The 20,309-nt window shown below is 48.3% G+C and overlaps 6 non-coding genes across 6 annotated transcripts; 2 read left to right on the top strand and 4 right to left on the bottom strand.

Moving 5' to 3' along the window:
- Positions 1–957: 957 nt before the first annotated feature.
- Positions 958–1,029, top strand: TRNAC-GCA (transfer RNA cysteine (anticodon GCA)). The gene has a single exon. It is a non-coding gene; the product is annotated as a tRNA-Cys (tRNA).
- A 2,863-nt stretch (positions 1,030–3,892) lies between these two features.
- TRNAC-GCA (transfer RNA cysteine (anticodon GCA)) lies at positions 3,893–3,964 on the bottom strand. The gene has a single exon. It is a non-coding gene; the product is annotated as a tRNA-Cys (tRNA).
- Positions 3,965–7,727: 3,763 nt separating this feature from the next.
- TRNAC-GCA (transfer RNA cysteine (anticodon GCA)) lies at positions 7,728–7,799 on the bottom strand. The gene has a single exon. It is a non-coding gene; the product is annotated as a tRNA-Cys (tRNA).
- A 3,391-nt stretch (positions 7,800–11,190) lies between these two features.
- Positions 11,191–11,262, bottom strand: TRNAC-GCA (transfer RNA cysteine (anticodon GCA)). Its single transcript has one exon. It is a non-coding gene; the product is annotated as a tRNA-Cys (tRNA).
- Positions 11,263–15,049: 3,787 nt separating this feature from the next.
- On the bottom strand, positions 15,050–15,121 carry TRNAC-GCA (transfer RNA cysteine (anticodon GCA)). The gene has a single exon. It is a non-coding gene; the product is annotated as a tRNA-Cys (tRNA).
- An 807-nt stretch (positions 15,122–15,928) lies between these two features.
- TRNAC-GCA (transfer RNA cysteine (anticodon GCA)) lies at positions 15,929–16,000 on the top strand. Its single transcript has one exon. It is a non-coding gene; the product is annotated as a tRNA-Cys (tRNA).
- Positions 16,001–20,309: the final 4,309 nt, after the last annotated feature.

The raw sequence follows: 20,309 nt of genomic DNA, 5'->3' as shown, positions 1-20,309 counted from the left end.
CTCCGATTGACTTATTTCACTAAGCATGATACCCTCTAGTTCCATCCACGCCGTCACAAATGGGAAGATTTCATTTCTTTTGATGGCTGCATAGTATTCCATTGTGTATATATACCACATCTTCTTGATCCATTCGTCTGTTGACGGACATTTAGGTTCTTTCCATAGTTTGGCTATTGTAGACATGCTGGTGCACGTGCCCTTTCGGATCACTACTTTTGTATCTTTAGGGTAAATACCCAGTAGTGCAATTGCTGGGTCATAGGTAGGTCTATTTTCAACTTTTTGAGGAGCCTCCCTGCTGTTTTCCAGAGTGGTTGCACCAGCTTGCATTGTAACCTGCCTTTTCACATGGCATATTAACACAGATGTTCTTTAAAAAAAAAAAAAAAAAAAAAGATTTTGTTTATTTATTTGAGAGAGAGTGAGCACGAGCCAGGGTGGGCAGAGGAGGAGGGGCAGAGGGAGAGGCAGAATCCCCCCTGAGCAGAGAGCCCAATCCCAGGACTCCAGCACCCTGATCTGAGCTGAAGGTAGACGCCTAACGGATTGAGCTACCCAGGCGCCCCTTATGGGCGTTCTTCTGTGTCATTAAGTAACCATTGGACATGGGCTCTGAACCTTTGAACCTTCCCTCAGCACAGGGAAGGTGCTGTCATCGGCCACAGTTATGTCACCGTCCCAGTGTCCCTGACATGCTCAAAAGCCCTTAGTGTTGAAGAGAGTGATCTGGATGGTTTTAAAGCTCTGCCCACCTGTAAAGGTCATCAAGGCGACTGGGGGCGTCCTCAGACAGGTGCATATAGTAGAGAGGTGGGAAGAGGGAGGGCTGGGATCCCCCAGGAGGAAGACACGAGCTGAGAGAAGCAGAGCTGTATGGGAAATGCCAACCAGCAAAACCGAACCGTGATGTAGCAACACAGGTAAAAGTGTGACTTAGACCATCCTATCAGGTGAGGGGGTATAGCTCAGGGGCAGAGCATTTGACTGCAGATCAAGAGGTCCCTGGTTCAAATCCGGGTGCCCCCTTTACAAACTTTTACTCCCAAATAGGCTCTTTTCTCTCTGCCCTTGGTGTAGAGTCCTGGGCTTCAGTGAGGGAAAGAGAGCTATAGCTGCACCCAAAAATCAGTAAGAACAGGGACAGCTAAGGATCATCTGTCCTTAAAAGCTCACCTCACATTGATGGGAAGACGTCTGGCCTCTGTCATTAATTCCAGAACTCCTTCAGACACTGACGTAGCCCCTCATGTCTAGCCAGCCTCCGAGACCTGCTCTGGGGCAGGTGGAAGACATTCCTGTCCACCATGTCCTTCTGCACCCCCTCCGCCTGTGCCAGCCATCCACGGCCAAGGACGTCAGTGTCAAGGCAGGGCTATGTCAGTGGAGGGCTCTGAGCTTCCCTAAGGCCAAAGGTCCCCTGCTGGACGGCCTGTCACAACCCCTGGCGTGTGAGATGGTAAGAGCCGTGGCATGCGCTGTCATGGAAATACAGCTTACAGGCTCCGGGTCAGGCTGCCTGGATCCGTGCCCCCTTGGGCATGGGGCCAAGGGACTCTATTTTTAACAAGCTCATGGGATGATCCCAGTGGAAAGTCAGAATTGGAAACCACCAATTTTCTTTGTTGCCCCATGTTACAGGCTTGAAAAGAGGCCATAATTAAGAGATGTGTCCAAGCACACACCTGATTAATCATAGGGTTGGGGCCAGATCCCACATGGCTGGTCTTGGGTTCTTTCCACTTCCCTAACCTGGGACAAGATGCGACGGGGCCCACTGCCTTCAGCTGCTTCCCCCTCCCCATAGCTGAGGCTGCCCTGGGCTGGAGGAGAGAGGCCTTCCCTAATAATGGCCCGAATCATGGCCACCGAATGTCCAGTACTAAACCAAACGAGCTCGCAGTGGCCCTCCCGGCCTGTAGTCAGGTCTTTCCCCCTGAGCCAGGGTTCCTTTCACATTGTATCCTGGTTGACACCACTTCATGGTTGTGGCCTCCCCCAGGGAGGGACCCCCCCCCAGGACCCAGTAGTTTCTGTTTATTCCAGCAGGCCCCATGTCCTGGCGACTCACCCTCTCCTGGCCATGAGCTCCTTGCCCTTTCCCACTGACCCCTCCTATCAGTGCCCTGAAGCCGCCCTGTCCCGCCCAACCCCTCCCCTCCTTCTGTCTCTCGCTGGCACACTTTCGTGCTCCCCCTCCTTCCCTCGTCACTCCACGTCTTCCTGGGCTCCCTTCTCCCCCAGCTTCCCCTGTTCGACCACCGGCTGAAGGGTGCTTCCTTTTCCCCTTCCTCATCCCAAGGCCAAATCTTGGGGCTGAGCCTGGGGGAGGCATTTGGCCAGGAAGACGGACGCCGCCCTCGCAGTGAGCAGCCCCATCTGCCTTGAAAGGCCTTGTCTGGGCTCAGCACATCTGGAGGGGGCAGGGATGGGGTTTAAGGCTGCCTGTTTGGGGGTACCAAAGCCCCAAAGCCTTCTGAACTGGCATGGGGACTCTTACTTTGCTGGCTGAAGCCCCTGACTAGGACAGTCAGACCACACACCCTCTCCCCAGTGGGGACCCCTCCCTGTCCCCTCCTGGAGCCACAGGCTTTGTGGGTTCCAAAGCACAAAGATTCTGATGGGCCGGAAAGCTCCCCACTGGGGGTTTTCCATTTCTAGAGCGAGTGGACAGCTACTGCATTCAGTGGGCAGGGGCGGGGAAGCGGACCCTCTGAGAGCAGTTCCATCAGCCTGGATATAAGAGGAAATCTGGAGGCATTGGTGGCATTTGGAGCTGGGATTGATTTCTCCATATCCTCTCATAAATGTCCTTTACAGTTTTAGGAGGACTATTCTTCCCTGATAAATGCCCCAGTGCTCACCAAAGAGACCACAGAGGCTACCAGTTTCAGGGAATTTAGCACCGGCTGGATTCAAGTTTGCCTCTGGAGTTTGGCCCTGCCACGGGGTGCCTTAGGCAGATTTTCTCGGCAGGGTCGTCGGAAGCCCCGTGTGTCCTTCTGAGGGCTGGATATAGAAGCTGGACCTCTGAGCTGGTCATGCCTGGCGTGTTAGAATCAGCCACCGGGGTCTTCCTCTCCACGGCCATTTCAGCCGACAGCAGGCAATAAGCTGTTTGGCTGTTTTGCGTCTGTTAACCCTGGTCTGCCGCTTCCCAGCCAGGTGGGACCAACCGGTCCTTTCCTGACTTCAGCACAGGAGGTCTGGTGGTTAACCCTTCATTCCCACATACTGCTTCTCTCTGAGGATCAGTTACTCAGAGGACCAGTTCCCGTAACCAGGCACGCACACAGGTGCAAGCCCAGAATGCACTTCTGTTTGATGGAAACAGACTAGATGGTCCCTGGCAGCCTGTCGGGAGCCCATGGCCCTGGAGGGAGGGTGGGAAGGTCAGGCTCCAAGGGACCCTAGGGACCCCCATCACAGCCGGAGCCACAACAGAGCACCATTTGGGGCAGGAAGCCCTGTGGCCCCCAGGAGGTGCTTGAAGAACCATCAGCTCTGCCGAGGAGCCAGAGGTCTAGACCCTGGAATGAAGCTCACTCTGGAACTGCTGAGCCGGGCCTTTAGCCAGCAGTCGGGGGTGTGGGGTGGGGGTAGCAGTATTGGCACACCTGTTTGGTAGAGCAGGTCGCAGAGCTGGGCTTCCCACCAAGACCCACTATTTTGGGTTGGGGTTCTGGTGCTGGGCAGAGAATAGCAGAACACCCCATCTGCAGCCACCGAGGGGGCCCGGCCAGCACAGCATGGTGGGCTTCGGCGGTGGAGCCCACCTGAGTCTGTGAGAAACTCTGGAGGTGAAACAGAGGGGTCCTGATTCATCTCTTCTCTCTGAGGTTTCACTACCAGGGAGACAACAGCTGTTGGAGGGGGTAAAAGTAAGTATAATAGGGGGCACCTGGATTTGAACCAGGGACCTCTTGATCTGCAGTCAAATGCTCTACCCCTGAGCTATACCCCCACTTGCTCATAGCTGTCTAATAAGCACTCTAATCCTGCAGAGCCACACCCTGACCGTCACCTTGAGATGAGCTCTTGGTAGTGCTCTCCATCCTACACCCCCAGAAGCATGTCCTACCTGCTATGCCCATCCCTGCCTCTTACCTCTGCTTAGAGCCAGTGTTCTTCCTACGCTCAGCCCCTGGGGGTAGGCACTGGCCTTGAAAACATTGAAGATTGCCACTAGAACATTCTGGACTCATCTGGAAGAGCTGGCCTCAGAAATGGCTGCTCAACAGACCTTCTGAGGTTAGGGTTGAGGAGAGCTGGGAAAAGTCAAAGTTCTTGGGCCCCAAGAACTTGGGCCCCTGGGAAGCCCTAAACCAGACTCTCTGGGCAGGGGCCAAGGGACACCGGGAATCTCTAACAAGCTCCTGATGATTTCGGAGCGATCAGTTTACTTTGTGCCCTGCATGGCATAGATCTGGAAAACAAAAATAAAGACAGTCACTAAAATCGTGCCCCCAAAACTTGGTTTAATGACGAGTTACCACTAGGATCCGTGTGTGTGATTAAACGCCTCTTTGCGCTAAACTGGGCAGATGAACTATCCCCTTCATCTCTCTCCTTTTGTCCCTTTATTCTGTTTGTTACTCTTTCCCTGTGTCAGACAGACGGGGTGACCCGAAGAGAGGGTGGAAAGCGTGGAAAGGCAGTGAGGTGGTCATCGGAGCCAGACCCCGGACAGGGTGACTGCAGATGTGTGGTCAGAACAAGAGGAAGGGCCACCAGGTGACGCATAGACTTGAACCAGGGACTACTTGATATGCGGTCAGAGGCTCTTCCCCTGGAACTCGGCCCCCTTATCGGTCTGGGCATTGCTGATGGTCCCCGTGTCGCCTGTGAGCCATTGCGCACTATAACTCCTCACCTCTAGGGAACCAGGGAGAACTGGCTGACTAACCCGCACCTAGGTGGACCTCTGTCTGACTCTGAACTTCCTCTGTCCTTCTCCAGAGACTTCTAGAAATCTTCCCTGCCCACAGCACGGCCACGTCCTCAGTCTCCTCAGGGGACACGAATCACCCTTTACACTGTAGCCACTAAGACAGGTATCCTAAAAGCCTTTTAAAAATCAGCATGAAAAAGTAATCAATTCCTTTTACTGTTAAACACATCATAGAAGAACAGTTTTATCTTTGTAAGAAAGTGATATGCAAATTATAAACACATTATCTCTGAAATGACCTATTTGCTTTTCTCCACACAAGTTAGTTTTGCTTAAAAAAAAAAAAAAAAGGCAACAACCCCAATCATTTCTGTCCTTAAACAAGAGATGGTTTTATCCTGAAAAGAGACTGATTCCAATAAGATTCGAAATGGGCCGGTGGAGACAGGTCCCAGCTGCCCCCCCGAGCCCACCAGCTCCCTTCCGGATTGTGTTGAACCAAAGACCCTGTGTCCAGACTGGTGATCTCACAGCACGGGGACATCCAGAGTCAGGATATCTGACATCATTTTGGCGGCTCCAATGGTTTTCTTATTTGAAACAGTTTTTGCATTTCTGTAGAACTAGATGGATTTTTCTTACAAAGCTTCTGTACCTCATCCACCAGGCCAGTCCAAGGATGTCATCACGCCGCATTCCAATGGCTAGAAAGCAAGAAGAAGGTGAAGACCGTTTTGTCAGCTGATCTTTGTCAGCAAATTGTCTTTTTTAATTTCAGAAAAGGGCTCATTGGAAACACATCACAGAATTGCTAGGAAGCAGAAGATAAGGCTCGGGAAGGGCTTGGCCACACGGACTCATGGCAAGAGGCCAGAGTCGAATTCCATCCACATGACCCAGAATCAGCTGCTCTGGGCACTTTGTCTCCTGTCCATGGCTGGAATCCCGAGGAGAACATCTACACGAGATGCCTGCCTACCTGCGTAGACTTCCGTTCTACCAGCCTGTATCCACGGAAAACTGGGATGTTATTAGGAAGGGAGATGGGTTGGGAAGCCAGAAACAATTCCTACATGTCCTCAACACCAGTTTTTATGGAAACATTTACACCAGCAAATATACAGGAATGACCAAGGAAATAGTTGTTGTCACATCTGAACATGTGAGAGAAGGAGGCTTTAAGATAAGTTCAGGGTTTTCCTGTTCTCTGTCTTCTGCTGAGACGTCTGCTAAATATCCCCTTGACTAAGGAACAGGGCTGTTTCTCTTCCTACAAAGCTCAACTCATTATTGAATAAAAAGCAGAAAGGCTAGATCATCATATACATTCAAATGGGAGATATCAAAGTGCGTGTGTGTGTGTGTGTGTGTCTATGTGTGTGTCCTCCAGTGGGAAATTTACTCCAAGAAGGGCTGGTACTCAAAAGTATTTAGCCATTGTTAAAGCACGGACACTGATCAATCAGAGAAGACATCGGCCATAAACAGCCATTAAATGCCCACTGGAAGGAAAAGCTGCCTCCAATCCATTGGTCAATTGAATCTGTGTAACTGATCAATCAGCTCATTGACCACTGAGAGCCCATGGGTTCTCGGATTTCCAGCCCAGAAGAATCCCCTGGATTTCTACTTTCTTCTATCCCAAGCACAGCAAGAAATCCTACATCCACCCCACTTTCTTTAAGGTCTTTTGCCTGCAACCGACTCCAAATGTTGTATCAGCCTAGGCACATTGTTGCAGAGATAGGAACTGGCTCTGCCTATGGGAAAAGGTGAGACCGTCCTTGTCTAGGTGGCAGGGAGCCTGCAGCACGGAAGGGAAGGTTCGCGAGGCAGGGGTGATCTAAGGGGACTCCGCCTGCTGGGTTCTCGGCCAGCCATTAGGGAGCTGCTGGACGATGCCTGAGCTCTGCCAACCCTGGAATTTGTGTCACTCGGTCTGAGTGCAGTGTGAGTCAGGAGCACCTGTTTGGCCAGAAATACTATGGGACGAAAAGGGAGAAAATAGCCACAAGCTATTCTGCAGCCACAAGCAGAGCCATTTCTTCCAGTAGGGCTCACACAATGGGGGAATCCTCAGAACATGGAAAGAGGGTTCAAAGTTTGCGAGGGAAAAAGAATTGGAATCAGGGACCTCTAGGTTGGCAATTAAGCACTTTTCTTGGTCTCATCTAATAAGCGTGTTTAAATTCTGAACTTTAATGCGGAGTCGAGTTATTAATTATGGGCTGTCACCATGCTTCGCTGGACTGTGACCGTGCGGTCTGTCACCACGCTACCATAGCCACATTCTCTTACCTCTGCACCCTGGCTACTCTCTGGGCTTACAGCCCATCTCTTACAATTCCCTCAGTCCTGGGCAGAAGGCACTAACTTGAAAAATCATTGGTGTTTACCACTAGAATGTTGTTTAAAATGACATAGTGTTGTAAGTTCCAAAATAATTTTCCAGCTACTTGGAATGCCTGGATGTTACCATCAAATTTAGCGGGGGGGGGGGGGGGGTCTGTGCCTCCTCAAAACAGAAGCTCCCGGGCATCTCTTTAGCCCTATAAATCCCAATTCCTACAGCTGATTTGTATTTTTACTAAGGTCCCTAAATAATTCCGGTGCAGACAGGCTGGGTAACTCCTGATCATAACGTAAATTTTAAGGAGTAAGAAACTTCTGACACACACATCATTAATGACAGTACCATGATATGTGCTGTGCCCCAGAAGTCACTTGTGGAAACTGACACAGACCCAGGGAGCTTGCTGATGTAGATGACTTTACAATGAGCAGGACCCTGAGTGAGGTTACCTATTTGCACTTGGCAATAAGGTAAGACATTCATAGGGGGCACCTGGATTTGAACCAGGGACCGCTTGATCTGCAGTCAAATGCTCTACCCCTGAGCTATACCCCCTTTCTGAAATCATGTTCCTCTTTAGCATAGTTCACCTGCACTGCCACACCCTAGCATTACATGGTGCACTGGACATTCTATTCTCTTTTGGTCCACCTGTGAAACTGGTAAGCCCACCACAAACTGGCTGGAGACCACCCTCTGGCCAGGAGTTGGCCCTTCCATTCCCCAGAGACCTTCCCTTGTCTAACAGCACTCTTCTACTCTGTAGCCACAACCCGAACTCCTTGGGTAAAGTGTAGTCTCCTGCCCTCCCCTCACTCAGGAGGTGGGAGGGGAAGGGAGAGGAAGTGTAAGACTCGTGCCTGGATTAGCTACGTCCACAGTGATATTTCATAACAAATCATCCCCAAATTCAGATGCGTGCCACAATAAGGTCCATAGGTCATCAAAATGCGTGGCAATCAGTGGATCTAGTCTGGGCTTGACCTGGGGGCCCTGCTTCAAGCTGAGGGTCCATCTGGGCTTGGATCCTTGATGTGAATCGTGCCCAGGTTTGCTCCAAGTCTGTTTATTCCTGGATCCAAGTCGGAAGAGTGGCAGCTCGCAGGGAAACTTTTCTCCCCGGAATGGCGGAACTGCAGACAAATCCTGCCCAGCTACACAAGCAGGTTTCAAGCCCCGGCTTGTGATCCAGGCGCTAACATCCCATCAGTGAAAGCGAGTCTCAGCACCCAGACTGACATCAAGGGCGAGGAAATCTGTTCCGCTTCTATTGGGAGCATCTGAAAAGTCTTGCGGCAAAGGGCTCACACAGAATAAGTTCAGAACTGGGGCCAACATTTTAATCCACTGTGGTCTGCCCTCTTGGTCATAATTACTTAATCTCTCCTGCACGCATAACATACTCAGCTTTACCCCAAGGCCCCCAAAGCCTCATTCAGTCAAAGTCCAGGATCCTATGATCTGCACTAGATCAAGGGGAAGCTTCTCTTGATTCAGAGACCTATAAACTTAAAAAACGAATTACCTATCACTCACACACCCAAAACCCGATGATAGTACAGGAACAGACTTTAGGGCACTAAACCCTTTTACATTCAAAGACTGGTCACGATGGGAAACACATGGTCATAGAAACTGGTTCACAGAAATCGAAAAGCTAGACAAATGTGGCCATGTTCCTCTCTTACCTCTTGTTCCAGCCAGAGCCCCCTTCTGGATCCCAGTGTCAGTATTTGTCAGGCTTTTCACAATAATATTGTCTAACAAACCACCCCCAAACTCAGCATGATTAGGCTCTGATTCTGCGGTGTCAGGACAGCTGCCTGTCCACTGTTCTGCCCGAGTCTGAGGAGTCTTCCTTTCCCTTCAGCGTCCTCTGCAATTTTTGAAGGGATCATTGGAAAATTGTCCTTTTTGGTGGCCGAGCATTCTTCCGAACTTGCTTCCCCCTGTAGAATGCGGGAAGCCCAGGTCCTTTTACTTCCCAGTCTTCGTTTCTTTTCATCCAGGCTAGTAACGCTCTTGGCAGCACAGGTCTCTCAAGCATCCTGTGGGTCTTCTATTTATTTGACTCCCTGGGCCAAAAGCTACACGATCACAATTCTTTTCGACATTTGCTCTGCCTCCAGCTCAAGGATAAGTACTTGGGCATATTCTGAGTCTATGAGCGCATTAAGCTCCATTCGGTTTGAGGCTATGTCTTACGGGAAGGCTCTGGAGTTAGTCTTTTTCCTAGAGTGATGTAATAACGGCCTCACCTTTCTTTTGGAGCGGATGGTTTCATTTTTCTGACCATGCAGCTATCTAGATTGCCTCTAAATTCTGACGGAGGTTCTCTTCTGAACTCAAATCTTTCTCTGTGGGACCTTATCAGAAACAGCCTATAATCGCTCCGGTATTCAGTATTTTTCCGTGAAACATCCTATCCCACCCACTACAAGTTCAAGGGCACTTTCTGCCTCCCAGGCTGTCGCGCGCCTCTGATCGCCCTGTGGGTAATCGGTTCCCATTCCCCCCGCTGATTCTGACCGGTCCCTCGCACCTGTTGCTTCCCTGCGAAGGCACGCCCTGTACTTCAGGCCTTTTTATAGGAGGCGCCCCCTTCTGCACGTCAATTTTAGTATTTGCCAGTCGATTCCACAATAGTGTCGCAAAACAAGCCGCCCCAAACCGGTGACACACAACAATGGGCATTTACTGTCATGCCCGCGGGGCAGAATATTGAATGTGATTCAGTTGATCTAGGCTGGGCTGGGCCGGGCCGGGTAGGTCCGCTTCAAGCTGCGGGTCCAGCCGGCCTCGGCTCCGCTAGATGAGCTGGGCTGGAGATGCGGCCGGGTGTGCTCATTGCTGGGGTCCAGGCGGAAGGGGCAGCGGCTCGCAGGAGGGACACATCTCATGGTACTGAGAGAAGCCCCAGAGGACAAACCTACCCTGGCAAGCTGATCTCAAGCCCCTCGCCTGCATACCCCCGCTAACGTCCTGTTGCCCCAAACAAGTCACACGCACACAGCTACCGAGTTTTTTGACTCTCGGGTCCAAATTCAGGCCCCCATGCCCGCCCTGCGACAACGGAGCGGTTTCTAGAAGCGTTTCTCCTGTAATGTGAGCAGCTGTCAGTAGAGGGCGCTGGAGGGATGTTGCGGGAGAAAAGGGGTTTGTCTCCCCAATTTCGGCTACCTGGTGGTGGTGGTGGTGGTGGTGGTGGTGGGTTTTTTTGTTTTTGTTTTTTCCATGCGCTTCCCCTTGGTCTCCGCTGCACGGTTGGTTGGTCAGAGGTGTGGGTGCGTGAGGACCCAGCCAGGCATCCAGAGAAAGAAATCCCACCACGGCGATCTGGCAGCCCCGGCTGGGCCGGCGACCCCCACCACCTCCAACCCCCGCGGGGCCCTCCCCACTCCGCCCACGCACCTGCGCGTGCCGGCCAGCCCCGCTCGCCTTGCCCGGCAGAGGGCTGGTCCCCGAGCCCTTCAGGCGCCTTTGCTGCGCGCTCCAGACCCCTCGCCTCCAGGGGCCTCTCCTGTGCCTAAGAGGTTTGCTCGCTGCTTGCCCGGAGACGGTGAACAGGTCAGGTTGCTGCAACCACACCTTCCCCAGGGATCTACTCCCAGCTTTGGGGGGGGGTCCCCCTTCCAAATGTGCCCTTTGGGTTCTTCTCCCTCGGATAACTTTGGAGTTTTCTTTGCACCTGTGTGGTTACTCTTTTCACAACACAATAATTCTTTATATGAAACTTCCCACTTAAGTTACTGTGTGGGTTTGTCTCCTGGTTGGTCCAGATTGATCCCTACGATGGAGCCCAGAGCGCCCTCACCTCTGGGAGTGAAACGGCAAAGTTACCACGGGAGGTGACCAATGGCTCATCCTGCCACTTCAATATGCCAGGGGACAAAAGCCACCCGAGACAGTGGTCCCTCCGTGTTCAGCAATAAAGCGAAGGCCCAGTAGGGGGCACCCGGATTTGAACCGGGGACCTCTTGATCTGCAGTCAAATGCTCTACCCCTGAGCTATACCCCCCTGTGGGAGGTTGGCTCCTCTTTACATGACTTCATCTGTGATGCCGCACCCCAGCGTTCCAGAGCCCCGCGCGAGTTCTAGTCGTTGCTGGTCGCCCTACGAAACTCGCAGGCCCAGCAGAAGCTCACCAGGGACCACCCTGTGGCCAGGAGGCCGCCTTCCGGTTCCCCAGAGACTCTCTCTTGTCCAATAGGCACTTTTCCTCTAGAGCCGCGTCTGAACTGCGGGAGGCACCAGGTTTGGGGGGGACCCCGCGCCCCATCCTTCCTTCCTTCCCTCCTCCCTGAGCTCCATCGACCCTTGCCTGTGACCCCACCCTCACCCCTCCCTCGCTCCCAGCTCGCAGACCTTCCGTCCTTCCCACAAGGCATCAGGGCAGTAACCGAAGGGAGGTTACCTGACATCAGAGACTGCTGAGGTTCACTTGCCAAGACCACGGGGGACACTGGGCTATGCAGTGGGAGAGAGATAGAAAAGGGGAGATTCTTTCCTCATTTCTGTGAGGCTTACCTACAGCATTCCTTTGTTGCACAGGTAACCTGCTTCACTTCAAAAACGTCATGTAAACTCAAAATAAGTATTCCAGTGAGAACAAAGCAGCGCCCCATCCAGGAGGTTCCTAACATGACCAGCTGGCTTCCACATTGCTGGCTGCTTGCCCGGCTTCTAAAACACCATCTTTTTATTAGGGGATTTAATTGGAATGTTAGGCACCCTTCCCTGGCATGGCCAGGTTCGGGGGGGTGGGGTGCACACAATCCATTTGGTGGAGCTGGCTCCTAGCCTCCATGCCTGAAGTGTTGACCTTTGTTTCTGAGTCCACTGAATAAGTGCCGAGTGGGTACAACAATCCCACTCTTTTCTGATTAGTGTCCTATCTTTCACGCATGAGACAAGGATACTGTTCCTTTAACTGACATTATAAGTCAGTAACCTGCAGGATCAAACCCCACTTTTGGTTGGAGGCCTTTTCGGTTACTCAGGGGTAAGAGATAAGTCTCTCTGCACTTGGCACCAGCTGGAGTAGAAGGTTTACACGTTTGGGTTTCATTTTCTTTAAGTTCCTGTGCCAACAGTATTAGCCACTCTACTGTATAGTGCTTCCTGGTGTTCTATGGTAATTTAGTATATTGGAGCCTAGCCCTCCCTGGGCACTTCATTCCAGGTGACCTAGACAATAGTCAACTTCCCTGCTTGGTCACTGTGTCAATAACTGCCAGGTTCCAATTCCTGAATAACGGGTCAGATGGTCACTGCTTTTAGCCCCAACCAGACCAGAAAACCAACATCATGTACCCCTCACTTCCTGCACCTGACTTCTAGTATCAGTTTTCACACTGCCAGCATTCTGTCTCCCAAACAGAAACTGATAATGGCTAATTGAAGCAAACTAGGAAGTGACTGGCACAAAGACAAAAATCTCAGACCACCCAAGGAAACCTAACTATCTACATTCAGAAAACGGGCAGAGTTAAAGCGTAGCCAGGGGGTCACGAGCCTTCGCCCCAAACAGCATCCTAGTTGGGGGGCTTGTGATGCCCCCACTGCATGCCGGCTGCAGCCATGAGCCCCACCACCGATGTCAGAGCTCCCCTGGAAGAAATGCCAACTCTTCCTGCCTGTATGTCCCTCATTGTGTGGTCCAAGTCTCAGTCACGTGTGTGTGAGTGGCTGAGCTTAGGGCATTGCTGGCGGTGGGAGGGCAAAGTCTGATACTTTTGCCTTTGGTAGTGCAGAGAGGTCCTGGTTTCCACCAGTCAGGCACACCTGCAGATCCCCCCCCAAATGGAAAGGAATTTCAAATGTTGAGGGTGTAAGAAAGATAGTTGCATTTGCCTCCTCAGGCATCCTTCTCTTCCTCCTCTTCTTCCTCCTCCTCCTCTTCCTCTTCCCATTCTTCCTCCTGCTCTTCTCCTCCTCCTCCTCCTCCTCTTCCTCCTTCTTCCCCTCCTCCTCCTCCTTCCCCAGTGTAGTTAACATCCTGCATTATATCAGTTTCAGATGTACAGTACAGTGATTCAACACTTTCCTATATTACTCAGTGCTCATCAAGATAATATACTCTTAATTTCTCTCTTCCCTTTGTAAGGACCTATTTAGAAACTGTCCCTGCTCCCCTTCCCCCAGGGGATTTACTTGGAGACAAGTCCCGGAAACCAGCTTCAGGTAACAAAGCCCAGATACAAAGGTGGGTCAGGCCAGAAGGAGACATCGATCAGTCTGGGGGATGCATACTGTCTCCCTGGTTACCAAGGAGTATGGGCCCCGTCCTTTGGGAGCCTTTTTGGCGCCAAGCCCAATCAAGGTGTAATAGGCTGGTTCAGATGTCTACTAGGGTAAATTGTAACTCAATTGGTCACCTAGCATTACTGTGGAGTTTCCTGTGTGTGTTACAATCTCATCGGCCACCTGTGCGTGGCCAGGCCTGACCGCATGGCCTTTGCCCTTAAAAGCTAGTCTGTGAAACAGAGAAGGGTCGCCCTCTCTTGTAAGAGGTGTGGCCCCAAACGTTTGGTTAGATTCTTGATGCTTGGCGCAAAATAAAGCTTTACTTGACCTTCGCTTTGTATCAGTCTCACTCCTTTAATCATGGACCTATTATTGGGGCATAACACCTTCCTGCAGGAAGAGACAGTTACCTGGAATGGCAACAAGTCTAAATAAATATGGCAGCAAGTCCATACCATGGAGTATTATTCAGCCATAAAAAGAAACGAGCTATCAAGCCACAAAAAGACATGGAGGAATCTTGAATGCCTGTAGCTAAGTGAAAGACGCAGATCCGGAAAGGCCTCATACAGTATGTTTTCAAATAGATGACATTCCGGAAAAGGCAAAACAGGCACAGTAAATCCTGGTCATCAGGGATTGGCAGCGAGGGAGAGGAATGACTAGGTACAGCAGGCCGGATTTTCACAACAGTGGGACTATCCCTATGATGCTAGTTATTGTGGATATGTGACACTATGCATTTGTCAAAACCCATAAAACTGTAGGAACCTTAATGTAAACTATAGGTGTCAGTTAATAATGTGTCGATTGATAGTCGCTCACTAGTATTTACAAAGGCAGCACATTAGTGCAAGATCTTAACCACAGGGAAACGGGAGTGGGGAGAAAGTGAGGGGCGGGGGTATAAGAGAACTCTGCACTTCCTGCTCAGTTTTCCTGTCAACCTTTAACTGCTCTAAGAAATAAAGTCTACAATATACATATTTTTAATGACAGCAGGTGGGGGCTTTCTGGATTAGGCATCAGAGACCACGTGATTGGTGTTCAAAGGACCCGCCTAGGAGCCTGGGCGCCTTTCCCCCAGCTGCGCTGTCCGGAACTCTAACACAGCAAGTCGCCGACGCCTTCTGTGGGCTTGCCTGAGTCCGGTGGGGTCTGCTGCACCAGGACAGACCCCTTTCCTACCAAGCCTTCTTCTGCACCTGGCAGCTTCTCGGGCCCCTGCCCAGGGCACCTGCTTTGAGAACCAAGCAAGATCAGGCCAAGGGCCATTTAGAATCGCCCACGTAGTCCTCCCCCAGATGCGCCTGTCAGATCCCCTAGTGCGCCCCGGGGTGGAGGGGGTAGGAGGTCCGCGTCGGGGCTCCTGCATTCAGGTCCGCGGGGCTGAGGTCCAGGGGACATGCGCACGAGCAGCGCCGCCCCGCGGCTGAGCCCATGAGATCTCGCATCTACTGCCGACTTAGGAGAACTCACCAAACACACCCGCAGGTTGGACAAAACCTCCGATTCTGGAGGAGCTATCTTCCATCTTCCACCGGGAAAGAAAACCGACAGGGGGCACCCGGATTTGAACCGGGGACCTCTTGATCTGCAGTCAAATGCTCTACCCCTGAGCTATACCCCCCAACACACTCTAAGCTGCTAGCTAGCATCTTTTCACTGTGTTGCAATAGCCGGGTATCCTCCAGTACTCTAACCGCCATTCATTCCCAGTGAGCCTGCAGAGCCGCCCCCCTCTGGCCATCAACCTCCCCTACAAACTCCTCTATAGACTATATTTCAGCTGGAATGATTTTTTTTTTTCCTCTTCTGTGTGAAACTAGTTACCAGACATCCATTTCGTCCTGTGGGTCTATACTGTCTTTATTGCTTTATTATATTCAGGAAAACATTCTTATTTTTAAAAGTTGTATATTTAAATGAAAATACATACATAAATAAAATTAAATAGATCTAACAGGCAGCTCTATGTATTAGTCAGAACTCCTCCCCTCACACCCCCCTGGCCGCCAACATACACATATTTTAACTGATGGAAGATAGGGACAAGAGGAAGATAAAAGAGTCATTGGTTCAGTAACAGGGTTCTAAACCCAAAGTCAGGAAGAGTGGATTCAGGCTCTGATCTCACCAGTAAGGCTTTGTGTGGTGTAAAACTAGTAATCTTGAATGTCTGCAGATGCCCACTGTGAATGGCACAGATTAGTGACTCTGAAGGCCCTTCCAGCTTTAAATGCTGGTGTCAGTTCTCTTCCAGAAAAATCAGGGAGGCGAACCTGTTGTTTGCTCTGCATCAGAGAGAGAAAATGGTAGGGAGGGAGGCTTGGCTGCTTCCAGGAGGCCTAGCCAATGAACATTTGTCACAAATTTATAGGGGTGTTGGGTGTGGCTGCACAGGTTAAAGGTATTACTTACACCTATAGCTATACCAGGGGGTATAGCTCAGGGGTAGAGCATTTGACTGCAGATCAAGAGGTCCCTGGTTCAAATCCAGGTGCCCCCTGCTGTGGCTTACTTTTTGTTCACTGGAGCTGATATTAAAGATTCAGCTCCTTTCCCTAATACTGAGCTTCGGGATATTGAGACTTCCCAAATACGGAAAGTAAAAGAAAAAAAAAAAGTCAGGGTAACTTAAGCACCACAGCCCCAGAGTGACAGGTTCCCCCAACTCTGACTTCATATTTCACTCACCATGGGTATTGTTCTACATAGGCTTAGGCTTACTTTTTCTACACATTTTCATTGCTCCACATCAGTAGTATGCTGCTAAATATTTCTATATATTTATTTATTTTGCTGCTAAATATTTAACAACCAGCTCTTGGGGGAAGGGCATTGCTGGTTTTTAGTGTTTCACAGTTTCGAGGTGCAAATAATCTCACCGTCATCAATTTCAAGCTACAAACATAAGCTCGCCTAACATGGAGTGGGCGAGCCAACTCTAGCACACCACTGTCGCTAATCCATCTTCCCCAAAGAGGCATGGGGAAGCCTCACAATGTTTTCTGACATCAGAGCAGTGGCTGACATCCATCCATTCAACCATGGAATCATCCATTCACTCAAGATGTATTTGATTCCCACTGGATGCCAGTCACAGGAATCACAGAGCTGAGCAGGAACTGTCCATGGTGGGTAAAACAATCCAATGAAGAAATGGTCACATGAATGATAAGGACAGTTTGACAAAAGAGAGGGATATTCTAAAATAAAAGGATTTCTGTTATCAGAAATATGTTAGACTAGATCATCTAAAAACTCCTTCTACCTCAAAACACCCATAAGTGAAGCATAAAATATCATTTTATCAAATGGTATCAAATATCCAATCATGAGTATAGCTGAGCTCTCATGACAACAAAGGATTATCTTGGGGGCGGGGTAGAGGATGAACTAAAGTTCTGACTCCAGGAATGCCTGTGGTTTGAGACCGATGAGGTGTTGAGTTTTAATAGCCATGTGGATCCAGGAGTTAGGTCTAGACCTGAAACGCCCCTCCCACATGTAAAGTCAGACTCCCAGAGAGCCACACCATTAGTAAAAGGGTGGGTTGGTGAAACACTAGCACTAGGAGATAAGAGGTCTTTCTCTTTGGGTGGGTGGGACATCTCCCCTGAAAATTCATAACCACAGGTCTATCTATCTTCACATTTGTTAGAATTTTGAATTTACACTACTTGGACAGTTCAGAAATTCCCCAAGCTAAAAGTTGACATAAAAAGCATGCGTAGGCTAACCGTGATTGTGGGGTGCCCAGAAGAAGCAGACACAAACTCTGAAGGGTACATCTGCAAGCCAGGCTCCACAGAATTCCCATGATGAAACCTGGCTTAAAATGGGTTCATAATTCAAAATAGTAAAATTAACAACCACAAGTGAAAACCATCAGACAAAATAAAGAATGTCAGATAGGAGAAATATATAAGTAATATGAAGTAAGTGTGGTCAGAATTATTAAAGAAATAAGAAATCAAATGTATGACAATATATGACTTTTTCAAAGAGGAAGCAGACTCATGGAAGATGAAAAACACAATAATTGACATTAATAGTATAATAGCAGATAGCGGATTAGACAGAAAGGTACTTGTGAATGAAATAGAATATAAATCTTAAAAAAACTACCAGGAATGAAGCACAAAGTTCTAAAAAAAATTACAAAACAAAAAAAAGAGTCGCTAAGAGAGGTGCAGAATAGAATAGAGTTTTGATAAATGTCAAATATGAGTTCTACAAGGATAAAATATAATGATATAATAGCTGATAAATTTCCAGACTTGTACAAAGACCCCAGATTAGGAATGAGTTCCAAAAAAGAAAAATCCACACCTAGGCACATAGCAGTGCCTTCATAATACCACAGACAAAGGGATGATCTTAAAAGCAGTCAAACAGAAAAGACAAATCATATCCAAAGGAAGCATAATTAGAATTACAGCAGACTTTTCAACAGAAGAAATGATTGGTAGAAGACAATGGAATAAAGTATTCTGAGTGAAAGTAACGTAAAGTTAGAATTATCTACTCAGTTCAACTGTCATTCAGAAGTGACAGAAATATAACTGAAAGCTTCTACTTCTAAGATATCCTTGCTGAAAAAATTTTAAAACTTTTAATTCTGGAAGAACACTGAACCCAGAAGGAAGGAGAAAGAGACAAGAGAAGAAGTGGTGAACAAAAATACTAGTGAGTATATTGGTAAATATAAACAGCACTGATTATTACATAAGACAGAAAGATGAGTTGAGGGGGGCTTATAAATAAGATTTAACCAAAGAGAACAATTCTATAGAAATCAGGGCAATGATGTGATTGAATTAATGCATTCAAGTTCTTCTTTTGTGTGGAAGGAGGGTGGGAATACTAATTGTTAGACTATATCAAATCAGATATTTGTGGAAAATTTTAAAGTATAGAAAAGGAAGAATAAATAATTTTCAAATTAGCAGAAAGAAGTGAATCAAGGGGAATTCCTCAAAGGTGAATAAAGAAAAAGTAATTGATCCAATAGAAGAATAGAAAGAAAGGCATAGAAAAAAATCAAAATCAATAGAAAGCACAAAATAGATGGTAGAAATGAATAAAAATATATTGCTAATCACAATAAATGCAAATGGACTATTTGCTAATTGAGATAAGAGATTCAACAACAAACTCTAGTTGTAGGCTCTTATAAAACCACACTCCTGAAACATAAATATTCGGAAAGTTTGAAAGCGAAAGGACGGGAAAAGATATACCAAATGAATACTAACCGAAGGAAAGTTAGTTTTGCTGTATTGGTATCAGATCAAATGAGTTATAGATTAGAAGTATTATTAGAGCAAAGAGTATAACATGATAATAAATAAATGTTAATAAATAATAAATAAATATTAATAAATAAAATTAACATGATACTAAAATGCATTTTCCCAGGAGAATACAACTATATATTTGTACACACAGTGTCAAAATATATAAAGCAAAAACTGTCAGAAATACAGGGAGAAATTGACAAACGGACAATAAAAGATTTTAATACATCTTTCTTAGTAACTGATACATCAAAAGGCAAAAAGGGGTAAGATGGAGAGGAAACAATAACACAATCAATAATCTTGATTTAATAGACCTAACTAGATCCCTACAGCCAACATTAGAATATATATGGTCTTTCAAAGCAAACATGGGAAAGTTTCATTTATTACATAGTTGATTACAAAACAAGTCTCGGAAAATCCATAGCAAAAAGCAACATCATATATTCTCTTACTATGAAGTGAAACTCAACAACAAAAAGAACTTTAAGAAGGACCCTTACGTTTTGAAGCTAGAAAGTACTTTCAAATAACCTCATGGATATAAAAAGAAATCACGAAAACTAGAAAATATTTTTAAATTGCAGCCACTTTCACATGGAGGAGTGGATAGCACCATTTATCTTTAAGAGGACGCTAGCCAGTTTGCTTGGGAAAACTACAGCTGGCTGATTCATCCAAAGCCAACTCACCCAATACCCCGGTGGCCAAAAGCCAAATATGATGAAAATTAAGCCAGTGGATATTGATTTGCTGCAAACCCATCTGAATTATTGAGAATTTAAAAAAAAAAAATCTGTTCTATATACCCTCTGCCTTTTTTTTTTTCCTGTCCAGAACTACCAAATAAACACTTTAAATGGAATTTAAGACAGTTCTCCACAATCATCTTGCAATGCAGATATAGAGGTGGGGGTGGGGGGCAGGAATGGGGTCAGAGGTACAAATAAAACTTTAGGGTAGAGGGGTAGGAAGGTTTCTCAATCACTGGGAGAGCTGGTCATTCAGCAAATCGGCTGTTGGTGAATTAATCTTAGCCACTGCTGGCCTAGAGCCTACAAACAGGGTCTCAGGCTGGTCAGGTAAGGGGAGGTTGAGTCAAAGGTTGGGTCAAGACTCTGTATACCTCCAATAAAGGTGTGTCTTGGGTGGAGATATTACTTTTTCTAAATGAAGGGATTTTAAAGCCTAGGGATCCTGAGACCAGGGATGGGTGTGGAAACGCTGACTGGCGGGAGCCGCAGCAGGAATGAGGGTCACACAGCATAGGGAAGGGGCTGACCACAAGGCTCTATGGCCTTTAGGGACCCTGAGATCAGGTGCTGGGCTTGAAGCGTTCCTTTTTCCTGCCCTGAATCGCCTGTGGTGTCATTATTTCTTCCTCCAGCCGGCTACACAGACGCCCTGCCCTCCTGTGCCCGCGATTCTTTGTGTCTGAAGGAGGGAGCTTGGCGGGCGCATGAAGCTGGGCAGTGACTGAGTGTCTCCCCCCACGCCCTTCCTGGAGGCCAG

The sequence above is a fragment of the Mustela nigripes genome, chromosome 4 (assembly GCF_022355385.1).
Source record: "Mustela nigripes isolate SB6536 chromosome 4, MUSNIG.SB6536, whole genome shotgun sequence".
Lineage (NCBI taxonomy): Eukaryota > Metazoa > Chordata > Mammalia > Carnivora > Mustelidae > Mustela > Mustela nigripes.
This window is presented reverse-complemented; position numbering and strand designations above follow the sequence as displayed.